This window comes from Microtus oregoni, unplaced genomic scaffold, assembly GCF_018167655.1.
Source record: "Microtus oregoni isolate MIOR12 unplaced genomic scaffold, Mior012 000002F_ref0000024, whole genome shotgun sequence".
Lineage (NCBI taxonomy): Eukaryota > Metazoa > Chordata > Mammalia > Rodentia > Cricetidae > Microtus > Microtus oregoni.
Window position 1 is genome coordinate 55,472,778 of NW_024543061.1, and position 21,343 is coordinate 55,494,120.

At 45.5% G+C, this 21,343-nt stretch overlaps 1 protein-coding gene across 3 annotated transcripts in view; it reads left to right on the forward strand.

The window, feature by feature from the left end:
• Positions 1 to 905: 905 nt before the first annotated feature.
• Atg7 (autophagy related 7) overlaps positions 906 to 21,343 on the forward strand; it is a 214,003-nt gene continuing 193,565 nt past the window's right edge. For all 3 annotated transcript variants that reach the window (XM_041680156.1, XM_041680146.1, XM_041680165.1), the window contains exon 1: positions 906 to 936. The gene's annotated coding sequence lies outside the window, so the exon portion shown is untranslated. The remainder of the gene's footprint in view (positions 937 to 21,343) is intronic.

Consider the following 21,343-nt stretch of genomic DNA (forward strand, 5'->3'; position numbering starts at 1 on the left):
CATCCTGGTTTATAGAACCAACACATACCAAGTGCACTCCGGTCTCTATGGAAGTACCTGAGTATATATAAGATTTCCCAGGGTAGAGGATTTCTTCAAGTTTATTATCTTGCCAAAAATTTTCTCCTATACTTTTCCTGTATTATGCCTTTTTTGTTTGTTTTTGTGTTTTGTCAAAAACAAAACTGTTTTTCGAGAGAGAATTTTTTTTGTAGCCCTGGCTGTGCTGGAAATTACTTTGTATCACAGGGCGACCTGGAACTCAGAGCTCCAGCTACCCCTGCCTCCCAAATAGTGAGATCAAAGACATAGTAGCTTCTTAAAAGTGATTTTATAGTCACTGAAGTTGCTGACCGCAGAGGGTTGATGGGAGTTTTCGATATTCTTTGCTTTCCAGAGTCAGACTTCCCGTATGCAAATCAGATCCTTTTGTAAATTGCAGTTGCACAAGTTTTTAATCCCAATACCAGCGTAGGGGTAGGGGTGAAGCAGAGTCAGGTGGGTCTTTGTTAGTTCGAGATTAGACTGGTGTGTGTGTGTGTGTGTGTGTGTGTGTGTGTGTGTGTACAAGTCCAAGACAATCACGGCTTTATTGTTTGATCTTTTCTTTAAAATAAAATTAAATTAAGAGCAAAATATAAACTCAAATCTGTTTCTACAAATGCACTCTAGAAGTCCCCTGGGAATTTGATAATAATGACAGTCATTTTGTCGTTTTCTGGAGCCACTAGCAGAAAATTGTAATTTTCCTTAAAAACCTAAAGCATACAGGTTTCGGCTTTCAGGCGTTATGCCTCCATTAACCCGATGCTTGGGACCCTTATTAGTACCCATGTGCGCATGCGCGCCACGCTTCCGCGTTTGTGTGGGCTGGGTTATGACGTCATTGTGCTGCGCGCCGCGGCCGGAGCTGTGGTTGCCGGAAGTTGAGCCGCGGTAAGTGAGTCGTGGTTGCGGAGCAGGCGCGGGGCTGGCGAGATTCAGTTAGGAAAGCTGAGGCATGTTTTCTGCTGTTCTGGAATATCTTTCACCTATCTATACTCGATCCCCTCCTTCCACGGCAGGAAGTGTTCCGATCCCGGTGTCGGGAGACTCCTCGGGTCGCTCATTCTGTCAAGTCCTGCCTTTGCGGTGTGTGTGGGCGGGCCCAAGAGTGAGCTTGTGCCTCTGGTCTGTGAAGGGCTTTGATCTTGTTACTTGTGTTATGAGGAGAACACAGTTTTTTCTTCAAGGCTTCTCTAAGAAAGGTTTTGCATTCCCTGCAAGGGTTCCGAGGTTAAAACTAATACTTACAGGAATCAGCCTGATGAGGCACGTGTCAGAAAGTTTCAGAGCCCGGTAAGGTCGCCTAGAGAGGTGACCCCAGCCTCAGGGAGGCTGAGGGAAGAGAATTGCTTTTAGGACCAGCCTGGCAATCTGTCACAGACCTTTTCGCAAACTGGGAAAGGGGCCTGTGGTGTATGTAGTTAAGTGCCAGAACGTTTCCTCGGCATTCCAGGCCTCTGGGTTCAATTATCAGGACATTCCACATTGAGACCGAATTCCACCTGTGTTTCTGTGTACAATGTTATTTTAGGTCTTTAATATTTCTAATTAAAGTGCGTTTATCGTGTGTGCTCGCATGAATGTAGGTATCAATAGAAGCCTCCAGAGACAAAATATGTCAGATCCCGACAGAACTGGAGCTACAGGAAGCTGTCTCATATGGGTGCTGGAAACCAGACCCAGGTCCTGCAAGAGCGGTACACACTCGTAACCACTAAGTCGAGATATCTTTTCTGTACATTTTTTTTAACTGAATGTCGTGTAGCCCGTGTTGGTTTTGAGCACTCACTCAGTGTAGCAGAGGTTGGCCTTTGAGTTTTGTGTACTTCTTCTTCCGTCTCCTTGGGTGCTGGGATTGCAGGTGTGTACCACTTTGCCTGGTTTATCTGGTGCTGGAAAACTGAACCTTGGGCTTTTTGCATGCTGGGCAGTACTATATCAACTTGTAGCTACCCTCCCATTCCAATCACCTTATCCTTAAAGCCTGGTCACAAATACCCTTTCCCTCTCCAGTGTACTCTCCAGTGGGTTTTGTTGTTGTTTTGACTTTTGTCTTTTTATTATGATTATTTGTAACCCATGTAATTGGTAAATACACACGTCTGTGTCTGTAGACCTGAGAGCTCTATCTTGGGCTTCTCCTTTCCCTTGAGGCTGTATATTTTTGTCATAGGACCTCAACCCACTGGCCTCAGTTTGTGAAAGCTCATGACTTCCTGTTGTTTCCAGCTTGCCTCCCCCAGTTCTTACTCAGAAAGTCATGTGAGGAGCCAAGGACTGTAGCCAGCAGTCAGAGCTCATTGCTGGGTCGGTTCTGGGAGTTGCACATGCTCTTCGTTGAGCCACGTTGTCTTTGAAACCTGCTAGATTGCCTTCATTGTCCCTCGGTAGCTTAATGCATTCATTTGCCCATAGTGAGCTCTACTAATATACAGGGATTTTCATATCACTTATTAGTACATCCCAACATACCTTTCTGTGTGTCTGGTATACTATACATGCTTAACAAATATGCATGAGTACACTTAATGAATGGCGTATTTGAATGCCCATTATACTCCAGGCTTTTCTCTAAGTCCTAAAGATGAAACAGGATCCCATAGTCCCACTTAGTGGTGATGGTGGTGGTGATTGTCAGTAAATTGTACACTTTAATGAGGTGGGAGTGTATTCCTTAATCTCAGCACTTGAGAAGCTAAGGCAGAGAAGGAGCAAGAGTTCAAGCTGCGTGTGGTGGGCCACGGGCTTTTATTTTGAAAGTTCTAGAGTGGGAAGCAGGGCACTGACGAATATTAAGCAAGGAGGACGTGTGTTGACATCTCTAAGTCACTGAGGCAGCAACTGGGGACACCCATGTGGGTTCTGTGGTGGTGATCGGGTGATGAGAACAGCAGCGCATGTGCAGTGTGGCAACCGGCAGCAGAGCTCTTTGCTTATGGTCTCCTTTTATGCTGCCTTCCCTCAGGTTAGACTTGGTGTCTGTTGGCCTCAGTCTTCTCCCTTCTTTAGGGAAATGAGGCTCACAAATACCTTCCTCCTCTTCCTCCTGGTTTTCCCTCCCTCCCAGCGTCTGATGGCTGTGTAGTCCTGGGCAAGTTAAGGGACAATTGGAATTTCCATGTTCATGGCAGACTGGACAAGTCCTTTTCACCAGCTCTAGGTTTAGCTCTGGAATTTGGGATACTCCCTATCTTCTTTGCCCAGGCCACTGCACTTTGAACTGGCTTCTTCATGGCAGACGGGAACAAGTGTGGAAAGGAAGTCTCTTCAGGCAATCCAACTGTGTGGGGGAGGGTGCCAATTCCATGGTGTTTCCTAAAGCCCTGCTAGTGGCTTGGTAAACACATCATGTTCTTCCTACAGGCATGCTCTTATGTCTCCAGCAAGGTCTGGATGCTGCCTACATGGCTGTCGGAGGCTGTTGTCCATTTCCTGTGTCCTCCCCTCAGTCCTCCGCTGGCTGCCTTCCCTACCCCTTGCTGAACTCACCATCTTACACCCATCAGCAGAGGCTCTTCTCCTTTCTCTGTTGCTCCTCACCCACTCTTTTTTGTTTGTTTGTTTGTTTCTTTTTGTTTTGCTTTTACATCCTAACCAAAGTTTCCCCTCCTTCCTCTCCTCCCATTCACCCCCCCACTTGTGGAATATTAGTTGAAGATGTGTTGCATTTGTTTATGCTGTGGAATATTTGTTTAATGATGCAGAGATGTGCTGCATTTTATGTTGCATTTGTTTAACTGTGAATACCGTCACTTTGCCTGTCTGTTCATTTTCTTTGCTGTTTACTAACGATTCTTACCTCGGTAGCCTCAGTTTTTCTCTTTTCTCTATTAGCTGTTGTCCGCCTTTCCAGCCAGTGTTGGTGAGAGCAATGTCATCCTGCTTCCTCCCATCCTCACTGTTTGCATTGCTGCCAGCGCCAGCATCCACCACACTGCTATCTCCCAGCAACTGTCCAAAATGTGCAGCTTTCCTGCTTCATCTCCGAACTGGTTGACATATGTGTCTTGCTGGTGTTGCCCTGTGTTTCCTAGCCTGGGCGTTTCCCTTTTGATTACATCCTTGGGCTTTTTTCCCTCTTTTGCTCTGAATACCAGTTTTCTTCAGGGCTATACTCACAATTCTACGACCTTACCCACAATTTCATGCTAACCTACCTGTGACCCCTGCTCTGTTATCTACCCTCCTGTTATCAATCCTGTCATTCTTTCTGCGTTCTTTACTATGTAGCCATCTTCTTCTTGTCTTCCAGAAGAATGTCAGAGTCTTCTTGGATTACTTCCTTCATAGGATCTCCTCTCCCAGGCCTGGCAACTATCAGATTTCCTAAATTGTGTCTCCTGACACCATTGTACCTGCTGTCCTCCTCCCTGCCTTTTTCTGTGCCTTCTTGCCTTACCTAGATTCCTGCCGTGCCTCCCCTGCTTGGGCCAGCTTAGCAGTCTACCCTTGTTACTGCATGATCCCTTTGTAGAGTGCAGAGCTCTGCTGGAATGCTGGTCTTTTTCCTGTCAGGCCCTTTAGGCTATGGCGTAGTCTACTCTGGTGATTAGAAGGTTTCCAGCTGCTCCATCCTTGCACCTTTCCATCATGGTGTCCAGGCTCATTCCTGTTTGCCTGAACATACCCAGCTGCCCATTCGTTCCTAGATCTGGTCATCAGCAAGCCATCACTGTGTACGTGTGAGTGGCTGGGGGCTGAGGCATGCGCTGGGAAAGCAGTGATGGGAACATGGAAACCAGCACAGCTCTGTTTGGACTTTCCTTCCAGGAAAGACAGATAATCATAATGTGTAAAATAATGGGCATAGTGGTACACTGGCCCTTCCCTGGAATCTGGGCACTCACGAGGTCAAGGTGGGAGGAATTTGAAGCCAGCCTGAGCTACATAGTGAGACTCTATCTAAAATAATAATAATAATACAGCTGACTGGTGAACGTGAGGTACAGACTGCTTTTGGAAGGTGTAGTGTCAAAGACTGGACTCAAGCTGAAGGCCTTCTGTAGAAAGAATGGCAGGGCTGAGATGTAAAGGGAGAGAAAAATAACTGACTGGGGTGTAGGACAAGAATGTTCCTTGCTGTGCAGAAGCCATTGGATGATCCTGGAATTGATGTGGAAGCAAAACAGCTTCCTCTCCTTTTTTCTTTTTTGATTTTGAGATGGGGTCTTACTCTAGTGTAGGCTGGCCTCAAACTCAACACCCTCTTACTTCACTGACCCTAGGACTGGGATTGCAGAGATGTATGCTGAAGTCCCCTGCCTACCTTTCTCCCTTTGGCATACTGTAGTGTGTGTGTGTGTGTGTGTGTGTGTGTGTGTGTACATGCACGAAGTCCAAAGGTAGACAGTGGGTGTCCTGCCACTCTTTACCGTATTCATTTGCAGCAGGGGCTCTCGCTGAACCTGGACCTATGCTGGTGACCACCAAGCTCCAGTGCCTCCACGGCATTCAGGTTACAGGCACACATGGCTCTTCCTGGTTCTTTACATGGGAGGTGGGGATTTGAACTCAGGTCTTCATGCTTGCTCACTAAGTGCTGTTACCCACTGAGCCACCCACTCTGCCCCAGTTATCTTCCTGATCCAGTACTCGTTGGTGCGGCCGCTGCCATCTGCCTCCATTTCTCAACATTTAGAAGTATTATGTTGGGCTGTTTTATTTTGCTTTGCTTTGCTTTGTAACCACAGGATATCACTTTTCTTTTTTCTTTTAATTAAGAAGAAACTAGCCAAGTTCAGTATTTTGTAGTATGAGACTCAAAAGAAAAAAATGGTTCCTCTCAGCCTTCCCTAGGTCCCTGTTGAGAGTACTCTTCTGGTTTGTAAAGCCTTGGCTGAAGGGTGTTCCTGGGAAACAATCTGACCCAGTATTTGCAGTTTAGACATCCCTCCTCTTTCCTCCTCCCACACCTGTGCAGACCTCTGTCACAGTTGTGCTGCTGTTTCCAGCATGCGTTGCGTAACACAGTTAGCTTCAATGCTATCTGCTACCAAACCCTGAAACATTGCATGCATGGCGGGTGGGGGCAAGAGAGTGGGTAAATGTTTGCTGGAAAATAGGAAACCTGTACATCTTTAACACGTTTTGATGTTAGCTCAGTCGTGTTAGCTCATCACTCCCATGTTGGGGATTGTACTTGTTAAGCAAGGGCTCTATGACCGAATTAGGTGCCCAGCCCCTTTGCTGTCTGTTTTGTGTGCCTCTCACACAGCTACTATGTGCATTTTCTGACTGAATAATACTGCAGTAAGTAGCATCTCATGTAGAAAGGTCTCACAAGTTGAAAGACTTAGATGGGAAGTGGCAGAGGTGGGATTTGAACTCTAGTCTTTGGCTTGTGAAACTGTGTCCTGCTCCCTCTCATTCATCCTACAATGTACCAGATTGCACTGTGTTCTTGCCGCTGGGTTTCAGATCCTCTTAAGAAAACTTTTCTCCCCTGGTGCTATAGACTGAACCAAGGGCCTCAAACAGGTTGAACAGGTGCCCAACTACTGAGTTACATCACCAGCCCTGAAACTTTAATTTATACATTTTTTATTATTTAAAACAATTTTTGAATTTGAATATATTTTGATCATTTTTCTCCCCCAAGTCCTTTCAGATCCTCTTCCTATCCATACTCATCATACTTTAAGTTCCTTTTTTTAAGTTCTTAAAAAAAATACAAAAACAAAGCCCCCAAAACCAAAAACACAAAATGAAACAACATCCAAATAGAAACAAACAAATAAACAAACCCACCAAACTGTAACCAAATGAAGTGCATAAAAAACTACCGCGAAGTCAACTACTCCTGAATATGAGCCTGCCTGGAATGGCTGGTAGACCTAGGGTCACTGAATTGGAGAAGACTTGACTTTCCCTCTTACAGAAAGTATAAATGGCAGTGGCATTGTTAACCTTTACCCTTGTGACTAGGTTTCCGTGTATTCATTCATTCATTTTAAAAAATTATATAATAAAATAAAATAAAAAGTAAGATAAAAATTGTAACATGGAAGTTGGAACCAACAAAAGTAAAAGAGCCCAAGAGAAGGCACAAGAATCAAGATCCACCGGTTCATACACTCAGGAATCCCATAAAAACACTAAGCTGAAAGCCATAATATATGCTAAGGACCTGGTGCAGACCCGTGCAGGCCCTGTGTCTGCTGCTTCAGTCTCTGTGAGTTCGAATGAACTTTGCTCGTGTTGATTTAGAGTGTGTGTTGGTTAGGGTTTCAATTGCTGTTAAGAGGCACCATGACCGAGGCAATTCTTTCTGTGTAGTGTGTGTTTTTTTTTTGGGGGGGGGGTGTTCAAGACAAGGTTTCTGTATGTAACAGTCTTGACTGTTCTGGAATTCACTTTGTAGACGAGTCTCTGCCTCCCAAGTGTTTGGATTAAAGGCGTGGCAACCACAACGATTCTTATAAAGGAAAATATTTATTTGGATTGCTTACAGTTCAGAGGTTCAGTCCATTATCATTGTGTCAGCATGTAGGTAGGCAGACATGGTGCTGGAGAGGTAATGTAGGTAACAAGAAGTGAACTGTCTCACTGGGTTTGGCTTGCATACATGAGACCTCAAAGCCTACCTCCGCGGTGACACACTTTCTCCAACATTCCATACCTACTCCTACAGGGCCACATCTCCTAATAGTGCCACTCCCTTTGAGGGCCATTTTCTTTGAAATGATCCCAGAGGGCTTTGTTTTCTTGGTGTCTTCTATGCTCACTGGCTCTTACACTTTTGCATGGGGTTCCCTAAGCTCTGAAGGGAGGTATTTAGGGCTGTGTGTTCAAGGTCTCGCTCTGTGTATGTCTGGCTGTGGGTCTCTATATTTGTTCCCATCTGCTGCAGCAGGAAGTTTCCCTGATGGCTGAGCAAGGCACTGATCTATGAGTATAGCAGGATATCATTACAAGTTATTTTATCACTATGGTATGTTTGTTTTTCTTTTTTTTTAGACCAGGATTATTTGGTTTTCCCCGGGGTCCCCAGGCTATCTAGTCTCTGGTTCTTGGTTACTCACACAGTGTCAGGTATGGGTTCCATCTCATATAGTGGACCTAAATCAAATCTCTTATTGGTTGGTTATTCCCACAAGCTTTGTGCCAACACTGCCCTAGCATATCTTGCATACAGTACACCATTGTAGTGCACAGGGTTTGTGCAGCCTGAAACTTTAAAAAGGATTTTTTCTGTATGTGTGTGTGAGAGAGAGAAGAGACAAGAAGAAGAGAAGCAAGAGAGTCAAGAGAGGAGCAAGAAGCAAGAGAGCGAGCTGTGCCTGGTGGCCAATTTTAAGGGTGCACATGTCACGTAGCAGATGGTGGAAAGGCACCTGGGAACAGAGGATGGCTTAACTGCTTTGGTGGCAGAGGCAGGCAACCTCAGATGTCAGCCCTCACACCTAGTTTGAGACAGGCAGGGTTGGTTTTCCACTGTGAGCACCATGCTAGCTGGTGGGGGAGCCTCTGGGAATTCTGTCTCCACTTCCCTATCTCCCTGCTGGAGCTCTGGGCCCTAGGAACGCCTTCCTTTCCTCCTTTTCTATGAGGGTTCTCAGCAGGAACTAGCCAAACAGCCTGTGCTGTGGTTGGTGAGCTCCTTTGAGGGAGGAAACCCCAAGTGGGCACATCTTAGGCAGAGTTGGGGGATCCATGTTTGTGGATCACTATGGCCAGTACAAAGAGGGATTGGAAAATGGATTACAGCTTTGTCCCTGAGTAAGTCCTGGATGCCAAGCCCTGGAGCAAATATTCCCATCTTCCTTCACCCTGGCATCTGGGGTTGTAGACACTGGCCATGCTTTACAAAATGGGAAGTCTAGGTGAGCTTGGAAATCTAGTGAACTTGGAGGCTGGCTTCTAGGAGCTTCAGACCCAATTTCCCAGTGTGCATCCTGCCAAATCTGCATCTGGTGTTTTATCTTTGAACCATTAATAAACACTTTCTGCTCCCTCAAAGCAAGCAAACAAAAAGCCTGAGACAGAGAAATGACAATAAGGCCATCTGGGGGATGAGTGGGCTGGTGTGCTTTTCTGCTCCCCTCTCCAGGTCCACTTTCCCTGAAGAGAGCTTTTTGTTTTTCTCTGACTGATAATTTTCTACCAGTGTGTCTCTTCCATTTCTAACAATCCTACACTGGCCTGCAATTTGTGTGTGCAATCCAATTAGGCCCATGCTGAGAGACAGCTGCTGGGTGGCCTCAGCACACCCCAGCCAACACATCTTCTTTTCCTGACCACCAAAGCCCAAGTACCTCTTTCTTCCGCGTGTTTGGTAACAAAAGGCCAGAATAGCATTGTAAAAGTGCTAGTTCATGGAGGACAAAGCTTATTTAAAGCGGGCTCCTTCCGTATTAGAAGGAAGTCAGCATCTGCTAACCCATGTGGGCCTCTGAAGCTCTTGGTAGACTTGGCGCGCGCCTCTCTCTCTCTCTCTCTCTCTCTCTCTCTCTCTCTCTCTCTCTCTCTCTCTCTCTCTCTGTGTGTGTGTGTGTGTGTGTGTGTGCTTTTGGAGACAGGATTTTCTGTGTAGTCCTGGAATTCACTCAAGATCATGAACTCAGAGGGTCCATCTGCCTCTTGAAGTGCTGGGTTAAAGGAGTGCGCCACCACCTCACTGCCTTGTGGCTTGGTCTTAACATAGGAGATTTTCTTTCCCATATTTATTCAGATTTAGCCCACACATAATACTGATCATGATGGTGTTTTTACAAAGGTACATGCAACCCAGGTCATGCTCTAGAATCTTCTGGCTCCCTGGAAGGCTTCCTTTTGCCCTTTCTTCATCATCTACTTGCCCCTACCCCGGAGTTAGCTTAAACCTAAAACATCTTGTTGATGGGGTTTTCTGCTGTAGAACAAACCTGTGTGTCTAAGTATTAAAATGGGTCTTCTTAGGGTTATCTTTTGCAAAAACACTACCAGAAGACCCTCTTTATCCTTCTCTTAGAAACTCCATTCATATTCCCCCCACCCTACCCACCATGCATACGCGTTCAGTGTCCCAAACAGAACTAGCATTTCAGTACACTCAGCTTTCTGTTCTGGTTTTATCCGAGCAGAGCCATGTTCCCACCATGCCCAGTGTGTCTTCTGACTCCCTCAGTTTGCAGCAGAGCCTCAGTTGGAATTCTGACACTGACCCCTTGGACAGTTGTCACCGAGTCCTGGTCATCCATTCTGCAGAATGTTTTTTCAGTTTGGGTTTATTTGCTGTTTATACCTAAGGCAGCAATGTTCTCATCCTTTTGACATGACAGCACAAAATGCCTGTCTGCTGGCCTTAACTTTGACATCCTCAACAGCTTTGTGTGTCTGTGTGTGTGTGTGTGTGTGTGTGTGTGTGTGTGCGCGTGTGCGTGTGTGTGTGTGTGTGCGCGAGCTCTGAGTGTACCAAGTGCAGACCATACCACTGGGCCATACCCCAGCATAAGGTGGTGTCTTAATGACCAGGTTTTATCGCTATGGTCACTTTCTTCCTTGTCATTCACTGTTATTTTGTAGAGAGCTGTGCTGAGACTAAAGGGAGACTCTGCATGTCCCTCTATAGGAACACTTTCAGAAGGACTTCCTTTTTTCTGCTTGTGTGTAGTAAGGAGCACCTGCTTCTGAACTCTGAGGTCCTAGTCTTCGTCAGTAGGACAGTAGGTCATAGACCTTTGTGTCAGTCTGTAGGTTCCCAGGTGTTCCTTAGACTTGCCGCACTGCCCATTTTATTTTATTTATTTTGGATTTTCGAGACAGGGTTTCTCCGTAGCTTTTTGGTTCCTGTCCTGGAACTAGCTCTTGTAGACCAGGCTGGCCTCGAACTCACAGAGATCCGCCTGCCTCTGCCTCCCGAGTGCTGGGATTAAAGGTGTGCGTCACCACTGCCTGGCCCTGCACTGCCTATTTTAATAAGCTTCCAGGACCATAGTCTGTCTTCCCAGACATAGAGGCTCTGACTCTTGTGTCTCTTGAGGGAGATTCCCAGAAGGGAATCTAGGATTCATCCCAGTGACATCTGTTTTTTTTACATTATTATTTATCTGTGCGCGCGTGCACGCACACATATGCACGTGCGCCTGTGTGTGTGTGCATGTGCACGTCATGGCACTCATGTGGAGGTTAGAGAACAGTTGCAGGAGTTGGTTCTCTCCTCTGACCATGTGGTCTTAGGGATCCCGCTAAGGTTTGGTGGCAATTGTTTATCCACTGACACTGAGAGCCATTTTACAAAGGACTACCAGTGAGGGTTGGGGGCCAGCATGAACCATGATCTGTACTGTGGGAATTTACAGGTGAGTGGATGGAGGCGGATGGGCAAGACATGGCACCAAATGCCGGGAGCTAGCTCGGAGACAGCAATGCCGGCCTGTCGCTGCTGAGCCAGAAGCAGAAGAGGGCAGACGGTGTGAGAATTGTTGGGAAGGTTTTCAAGCACAGGAAAGCCCCAAGCTGGCTTCAGGATGCTAGGCAGTCAGTGTCACCTGTGACACTCTGGGCTGAACATTTCCAGGTTTTTGGTCTTTTATTCAAGAATAAAATAAACCTCATAGAGATGGCAAGAAGACACTATTCAAATGAAAGCGAATTAGGTTAGAGTATTCTGCAAGAGAGCATCAAGCCACATGAAGGAAGATACTCAAGGGCCCCAAGTTACTGCCTGGGCTCTCTGTATGGGCTCTAAAGAAGGAGTTGTTGCTAAGGTGTTTTAGATTTTGGATAGTTCCCTATATTGATAGATTAGATCACATAATACTTTTTCTGCTGCACACGTCACTTCCCTGTATCTGATTTTAGTTATGTGCACTTCCAGTCTGCATAGGTATAAGATGGTGGATAGGAGGTTGTCCCTAAAAATTCACCTGAGGATGCAGTTTTGCTTATTATACTATAAAACTGGGTCTTATACCTGGACACAGAGAGTGGGATTAACTGGAAGCTGTCTGAATTTGACCATTGTCAAAGGAAGGAGAAACCCATTCAATTGTTGGGAGAGGAGTAGTGTGTGTGAGTAGGCCAGTATAGGTGGGGGTCCTAGGTTGCTACCAGGTTGCCAGGTACATTGTTCAGAGAGGTTTGTGTATGTGTGCATAGTATAGGCAGGTAAATGTCTCAGGCTCCTAGGTGCATAGTTAGAAGAGGCAGGTGGAGTCCCAGTTTGCTAAACTATTCCCTATGCTTGCTTGTCTCCGAAGCTAAGTGTTGGGGAGCAGAAGGAGCAAGCCTCTGTTGGGGAGAGCTTCGATGCAACTGCTGAAAGCGGTCATTAGGGAGCAGTAGGCAGCTTGCCTTTCTTGAACTCAAGTTTGAGCTTCAGGGAGGCCGAGTCATGAGCTGAGAGTGCAGGAGTTGACAGACAGTGGCAGGAACCAGGAGAAAGTGTGAAGGAAATCCCCAAGATGTGGATGTGTGGCAGTGAGGTATGACGCCGTGCTTCTGAGGACCTGGAACCCTGTAGATTCAGTCTTTCTAAGGTGGTACCAAGTCCCAATAACTTTTAAATGTGCTTCCTCTAGTGCTGAGAACTGGGTGAGTGTTCTTCATAAACTGTATTTATCTGATCATAAAGATACATTTACGGGGAGCTGGGCTTGGTGACATATGCCTGTACTCCCAGCACTCAGAAGATCAAGGCGGGGGTTGTGAGTTCAGAGGTCTGCTTGGTCTTCATTGAAAGATCACAGCCAGCCTTTGCTATATACTGAACCCTGTCATACTCTCTGCTCTGCATGCCCAGTATTACAAGGTCACATTCTGGACCAACTGACTGTGGCCTTCTGTGGAGGCCCAACAGCAAGTATTTCCTTCCACCTTGTCAGACAGTTTTAGCTTGTTCAAAGTTGTTTTTGTTTGTTTCTATAGCTCTATTCTGGCTGAAATTTCAGTCTCTCTAATGCATAAAAACAAAATAAACAAGATTTTTCAACTTTTTTCTAATTGTGTGGTGTGTGTATATGTGGTTGCGGAGGCCGGAGGAGAACACGGGGTTTCCTGCTCGCTCACTCTTCCTTCTCTCCTTGCCGTGGGGTCTCCATTTAACATGGAGTTCACGGTTTTGCTGACTGGCCTGCCATGGGCTTCTAGCGTCTTCCTGTCTGCCATCTAGAGCTGGGGTGACAGCTGTGTGTGTCCACACTCAGGTTTTTAGGTGGAATCTGGAGGTCCCAACTCAGCAAGTGTTCCCGCCACTGAGCCCTTTCTCCAACCCCTGGTTTTGACATTTTTAAAGGGATTGTAGCAAGGGAGAATAATATATGACAGAAACTATTTGTGCTTTGCATTTTCTAGAATATTTACTTCCTAGCTGCTTTCAGGAACAGCTTTTGGGCCCCCTGTGTGGCTGGTGCAGCATCCTCTGAGCAACATCACTTGACAAATGATCCTCAAAGTGACACTTGGATGCTTCCACTAGTGGGAGGCATGAGCAGCCCATTTCCTGTCTGGACTGCTCAGGCAATATTAGTCATTTTGGGTTGCTTTTGGAAATTGTCTTACAGTGTGTCTTCTGTGCTCTGGCCTTGAGTGATGTCTTACAGTGTGTCTTCTGTGCTCTGGCCTTGAGTGATGTCTTACAGTGTGTCTTCTGTGCTCTGGCCTTGAGTGAAAACAAGAGCACCTATTTCATGTCAACATTTGTCAAGCATCTTCTGTACTCTAGACACTGCTCAGCTGAGAAGAGGTGAATGAGACAACCTTCTCTTTTTAATGCTAAAAAAGTATTTTTTAGATTTATTCTCCTAACATTAAAAAATTAAAACATGGGGGGCTGGAGAGATGGCTCAGCGGTTAAGAGCATTGCATGCTCTTCCAAAGGACCCGAGTTCGATTCCCAGCAACCACATGGTGGCTCACAACCATCTGTAATGAGGTCTGGTGTCCTCTACTAGCAGGCATATATGCAAACAGAATATTGTATCCATAATAAATAAATAAATATTTTAAAAAAAGTTATTCTTTTAAAAAAAATTAAAACATGGCAGATAAAAGATTCAGTTTTTAGGGCTGGAGAGATGGTTCAGGGGTTACAAGCTCTGGCTGCTCTTGCAAAGGACCTGGGTTTGGTACTTAACCCCCACATGATGGCTCACGACTGTCTGTAACTCCAGTTCTAGGGCTGTTCACTTCTGGCCTCCCTGGACACCTGAATACTCATAATAAAAACACAGACTCACATGCATATAAATAAATATCTTAAAAAATTCTAAAGATTCAGTTTTAAGCAATTTTCAGTCTTTAAAATCTATTTTTGTACCAGGTGGTGGTGATGATGCATGCCCTTGATCCCAGCACTTGTAGAGCAGAGGCAGGTGGTTCTCTGAGTTTGAGGCCAGCCTTGTCTATAGAATGAGTTCCAGGACAGCCAAGGCTACATAGTATGACCCCATTGATAGGAATTTTTCCTAACGCGAGCTCTTGCCAATGCAAAAATCCCAATCAAGAAATATCCGGGTTTAATGGGATTCCTGTGCTCTCGGGTGGCCCCGAGAGAACTGGGAGGCCACAAACACGACCACCAGGAGGAAGGAAAAGAGACAACCTGTTTCTCCTTTGGGAGCTATCTTAAATACCCTGTGGCATGCTGGGATTTGGAGTCCAGACAAATACAATGCTCAGGCCTGGGGACTGGGGACTACTCTCCCTACTTAACACCCATCTCTAAAACCAAAAAGAAAAAAAAAATCTGGTTTTGGATTTTTGTTTCCTCTTTTTTTCTTTCTTTTTTTTCCTTCTTTTTTTCTTTCTTTTTTAAAGGCTTTTCTTTCTTTTTTTTGGTTTTTTTAAAGGCTTTTGCAACATCTTTTTAGTGTATTAGGTTCTAGAGAGAAACAGAACTGATAGAATGAATATATCATTTATATGAGATTTATTAGAGTGACTTCTAGGCTCTGGTCCAGCTAGTCCAGTGGCTGTCTACCAACGGAAAGTCTAAAACTCCAGTAGTTGTTCTGTTCAGGAGACTGGATGTCTCAGCTGGTCTGCAGTGTGCTCTGGAATCCCAAAGAAATAGACTCTAATGCCAGTGAAGGAATGGACCTGCCAGCGAGAGCGCGGGAAAGCAGGCAATGAGCAAAAGCTGCCTTCTTCCAAGTTCTTTACTTAGTCCTCCAGCAGAAGGTGTGGCCCAGATTAAAGGTGGATCTTCCCATTTCAAAGACCTGGATTAAAGGTAGATCACCAATTACAATGATTAATTAAGAAAAATCCGTCACAGATGTTCCCAGCTGCTTAGGTGTAGTTAATTCCAGCTGCAGTCAGTCATCACCGTCTCCAGCCTTTACAAAGGACACAGAATTCTTCCATCTGACACAGTCTTCTCCTTTCCCTCCCATCAGTGGGAACGCAGGGTGGCGAGGTGTTAGTGTAGTCAGCTGGGATGGCGCTGATGACTGTGCTGGGTAACTCCTGGCACAGGCAAAGCCTACCCCATCCATGACCGTGTTACATGGTGTTAGGTTCCTCGAAGTCTAGCTTGTCCTAATGCTAACAGCAGATTCCTCCTCCTGTGTTACTGTCGTGGCTACATTCTCCTGCCACACAGTGAAGCCCAGTCACATCCCTAAAGAAAACAGGGTCTTGTAATTTGCTCAGAATTTCTCAAAAGCCAAATGAGCCAGAGAGTGATTGAAGCCTGTGCCTTTTAATGCTCTCAGCATAATGGTTATTGCCTTCATTTTTAAAAATTTTTTTCTAGAACCCTCTCAACAGCTTTATTTGGGTATAACTGACATTACAAATGGTCTCTGGCATTCTAAGTAGTCAACCTGCTGATCTTCCCAGTGCCTAAAGTGTAGAATGGTTTCCTTTTTTATCTCTGGAATCCTCTGGCCCCAGTAGAATTCTGTCTCAGTGCTCTCAGCAGGTCATCAGAGAGCATTGGGAAAATCAGTTGAGCCTGACTTGTGGAGGAAGTTGTGGACACCTAATTCCTTGGAGGATTCCGATGAGGTTGCTTTGTACTGCTGTCTGCTCCTGGGCTAGCCTCCTCTTATACTAGGTGATGACTCTGGCCCTGGCAGTTAACATCTCAGTGCCTCATTTACTGGTCTCTAAAGGAAACAATGTAACTGATACTGGGTTGTCATGGAAAGGGTGTGTACAATGTTTAGCGTAGTTCTTGGTGCTTGACAGAATGAGCATCCAGGGGAAACACTGTCCACTGGTCATCATGAGTCTTCGTAAAGGGAACTGGGGAGATAGTTTAGTCAGCAAAGGTCGGTCATAAGGACCCAAGTTTGCTCCTTAGAATCCATGTGAAGATTCTGGGCATAGACTAGCAAGGTGACTCAGCAGTGTGAAGGCGCTTGCTACCAAGCCTGATGACCTCAGTTCAATCCCAGAACCTACAAGGTGGAAGGATAGAACAGATTCCTCAAAATTGCCCCCTGACTTCCTTATGTATGGCATGGCATACTTGCACACCCTATCGCCTCTTATTAAAAAACAAAAATAACTTAAAAATAAAGGCTTGGCACAGTGGCAAGCATTTGTAGTCGAAGTGCTGGGGTTCCAGTCATTCTAGCCTCTGAGCTCCAGGGCAGTGAGGTGGGTGTTGTTCCTGAAGATGACCCCTGGGTTGTCCTCTCATCTCTATGCACACATACACCAGCACACGCATGCCCACACACCTTTTAAAAGGCATCCCATGCTGTAATGGAAGCTCTTACCTGTGGGACCAGGAGCCACTACATCCCAATAACTGTGGGTGTTAATGAGAACTATGATGAGAAGGGATTTTCCCAGAAAGATTTTCTAAGAATACCACAGAGGCCTCTGGTCAGGAAACAGCAGCCATGCCAGCATCTCCTGAGTAGGGCCAGGTATCCTCCTACATCACCTGGCTACTGGCCAGACTTGCAGGCTTCTGGCCACCAACCTTGGTCTTTGTCCCTGCATAAGAACACATGGGACCCAGGCAACTCAATTGTTAAAGTTTTTTTTTTAATTATTATTATTATTTTACTTTTATCTGTGTTTGTATGTGAGTATAGTCCCCTTTGGGCCTCAGATCTCCTTGAGCTGGAGTTATAGGCAGTTGTGAGCTGCCATGTGGGTGCTGGGAACTCCAGTCCTCTGGAAGAACAGTCCATGCCCTTAACCACTGAGCCATCTCTGCAGCCTCAGGCACCTCCTTTTCCTGAAGCTTGCAGAGAACCTGTAATCCCAGCATTCTTGAGGCTCAGACAAGAGGACCGAAAGTCCATAGGCATCCTGAGCTACATAGTGAGACCCTGGGTGAGCCTTTGCCTGATGCACAGTGTTGGCCTTTGTGATCAGTGAAACTCGCCAGTTCTATAGGGGAGGGATTATTCATCCCCACCTCCTGTCTTCTGTTTTTCTTGGTTTTTCCCAAGCCCTGTTGAGAGTATTCCATCCATGCATACAGGGCTCTGGTGCCCAAGTGTACTTTAAGGGGGCAGAGCATTCTGAGCCTGTGGAAAGCAGCTGCCCCCGGGGCATTCAGCAGCAAAGTAACCTAGCCCAAACCTTGAGGACACAGACAGCTCCTCTCCTGTAGTGACTCTGAGTTCATGGCTGCTCCCAGTTTTCTATTAAATTGCATTTTAGAGAGTCGTAGGCATTATCATCAGTGTACAGAAGATTCCCTGTGGTGTTCTTTGTCCTTGCTCTTTAAGGTCCTGGAACTCACAAGATCCTCCTACCTCCTTCTTCCCTGCCCCCCCTCCCATGCTAGAATTAAAGGCACACACCACCACACCCATTCCCTTTTTGATTTGTAATCATTAATGGATATTTATTGTACATATTAATGGTTTACTGTACCTCCTCAATACATGCAGATATCGTGCTTTGATAACCATTTTTCCTTATGATGCTCACTTCCCTCCCCTCCCCCATCCCTTCCACCTCCTATCTTTCCTTCCTTAATAATCTTTTTTTCTTTGTCTAATTCTGGCGTTTGCAGCTTAGCGGAAACACGTGCTAATTTGTCTTTCTCTCTCCTTTAGCATGATGACTTTTATCAGACGGTCTGATTTTATTTTTCTCTGCACTCCATTGTGTATCTATACCGTTTGTCTTTAGCCACTCTTCTGCTGTAGAGCCACTAGGCTGATTCCAAAGACTGATTGATGTGTACAGCGTTGTGATAAGTGTGGACATCTGATATCTCCTGTATATAAGGTCTTAGAACCCTTTGGTTTATGCCCAGGGAACAGTATAGCTCAGTTATTTGCTAGCTAATATTTTAGTTTTTTTGAGGAATCCTGTACTGTTTTCCATAATGGCTGAACTACTTTTATTTCTACCAACAGCACATATTGGGTTCCTTTTCCCTAAGTCCTTGCCAGCATGTGTTGTTGCTATATGTTTTTTGATTGTCATATATTCTGACAAGAGAGAGAATATCAATGTATTCGGATTTCACTAATGGCAAAAGATGTTGAACATATGTTTTTATATATCTATTGGCTGTCATACTCTGTTGAGAACTGTCTGTTCAGTTTGTTTGCCCATTTGATGGTTGAATAACTTGTTGGTTTTTACTGAAGTTGTCACATATTGTGGATAATGAAGCCTCTGTCAGATGCATGACCTGCAAAGTTCTCCTCTCCTGTAGGCTCTGCTACAGTGTGGTTGCTCTTTAATTTGATGTAGCCCCATATGTCAGCTCCCAAGGATCAAAACTGAATCATCATCTCAGTTAATGCAGAAAATGGCATTTATAAAATTCAGCATATTCTCTCAATTGAAAACTCAAGAAAGCAGACAGAGAGCAATTGCAGCTCAGAGTGGAAAAGGCAGGATAGGACAAACCTAGGACTTCTGTCAGACTGAGGAGCAGGAACTGGCTGCAGTGCCTCAGAGGGCAGAAAGAATGAAGTGTCTGTACTCATACCTCATTCAGTACTTGAAAGTTTAGATAGAATATCCAGGAAGAGAAAGAAAGAAAGAGAGAGAGGGAGAGAGGGAAGGAGAGAGGGAGGGAGGGAGGGAGGAAGGGAGGGAGGGAGGAAGGGAGGGAGGGAGAGGGACGGGGGAGGGGAGGAGAAAGAGAGGGAGAGGGAGAGAGAGAGAGAGAGAGAGAGAGGTATAAACAGGAAGGGAGAAGTCAAATTATCCCTGATTGCAGATGGCAGGAGTCTGCTGTTAGAAAATCCTCATGACTCCACCGAGACTCTTAAAACCCATAAACAAATCCAGCAAGGGAGCAGAGTACAAAATCAATGTTAAAAAAAATCACTAGCTTTTCCATGTGCCAGTAATGAACTCTCTGAGACAGAAATGAAAGAAAACAGCCACATCACTACTCAAAACAGAATAAAACCAGAATAAACCCAGCTGAAGAGGTGAAAACCTCCACCTTGAAAAGTAGGGCAGTAAAGAAACTGACATCCGACAGTGGAAAGACGTATAGTGTCCATGAGTCAGCACAGCTAATACTGTTTCAGATGGCCACAGCATTGGAGCAGTGTGTAGATGGGCTACAGTCCCCAATAAAATACCAGCGATACTAGAAAAAAATCCTAAAACACATATGAAGGAAACGGGATATGGTAACGGTACCTGTAATCTCAGCACTGGAAAGGCAGATGCAAGAGAATTGAGAGATTGAGGCACTGGGCTCACACAAAATAAAACAAGTGTATGTGGAAATACAAAAGACCCCGTAGAATTAGAACAATTCTGAGTAAAAAGAGCAATGCTGGAGTCACCACAGTATCTAATTTCTATATGCTATAAAAGCTGACATGATGGAGCATGCCTTCAATTCCAGCACTCAGGAGGCAGAAGCTGGCAGGTCTCTCTCAGTTCAAGACCAGCCTGGTCTACATAGAGAGTTCCAGGCCAGCCAGGGCTATACGATGAGACCCTTTCATCTCATTTTATATCACACACACATACACACACACATACACACACACACACACACACACACACACACACACCCCTCATACTATAGTACAGAGTTGAAGCAAAAACAGCACAACCTATTGTAAAAACAGTTATGTAGACCAGTGAGATTAAAAAAAACAAAACAAAACAGAAACCCAGAATTGAATGCATGCAGCTGTAGCCATTGTAGAATTGATTCCTGAAAAAGGCACCAAGATCAAATATTGAAAGAAAAGACAGTCTCTTCCACAAATGGTGCTGAGAAAACTGGGCATTGGCATGTAGAAGACAGAAACCCAAACCCTCTGTCTAACACTGTACAGATGTGAACTCAGAGGGCTGGAGAGATGGCTCAGTATTTAAGAGCACTGGTTCCTCTTGCAAAAAAACTCAGGTTCCATTCCCAGTACCCACATTGTGCCTCACCGCCATCTGTAACTCCAGGTCCAGGGGATCTAGCCCCCTTCTCTTGCCTCCAAGGGTCCTGTACACAAATGGTGCATAGGCATTATTCAGGCACATAAGCAAACACATAAAATAATAAATCTTATTTTTAAAATTCAACTCAGGTTAAAGTCTTGAAGCTTTTAAAGTACTTGAAGGAAGACATCCACGTTCTGACTGAGGCAGCCATGTCCTCCATTAGCCCAGTAGCCTGTGTCTCTTATTTCTCCAGGTCACCTTCCTGGGCTCACCCATCTTGCCCATCATCGTCTTCTGTCTGACTGGGTAGTGGTAGAACACATGCCTTTAATCCCAGCACTCGGGAGGTAGAGGTAGGAGGATCTCTTGAGTTTGAGGCCAACCTAGTCTACAGAGTGAGTTCCAGAACACCAGGACTACACAGAGAAACCCTGTCTTGAAAAAATAAATTTAAAAAAATTTTAAAAATGTTAAAAAAGGAATGTCTGTCTTGTGTTTGTACCCCTGTCCTGATGCCAGCTCCACCTACACTCTCCCTGGCTCAGCATACTCGCTACCTACAGGGCTTTCTCTCATTGCTTTTTCTGGTTTGTTTTTGCTGTGCTGGGGATTGGGTCCAGGTCTCACTAGTATGTAATCACTGTACTCTAACCTTGGCCTTGTTGTCCCTTGAACCCCACAGAGATTATGTTTGGTCACCTTTCCTAAGCGTCCCCAGGGAGGACCCCCTCTTTCCTGTTTTCATTTCCTCTGCCCTACTCAGTTCCTCATCAGTGCAGAGCCCTTGGTCTGCAATGGGGATGGAGCCTAGGGACTCAGGCTTAGTAGACAGACAGCCTCCTGCTGACAGAGCTGCATCCATGTCCAGCCTCTGAACTGACCTCGCCATTCACAGCCCTTCGCTGCTGCAGGTGTGTGGAACTCTGTACAGACTCCTAGCTCCATCCGGGATTCTTCAGCTTCTTTCACAGCTTCTTGGGTTCTGGTATTTGTAACCAGTCAGCTTTGTGCTCAGGCCTCCACTCTGGGGTGACTG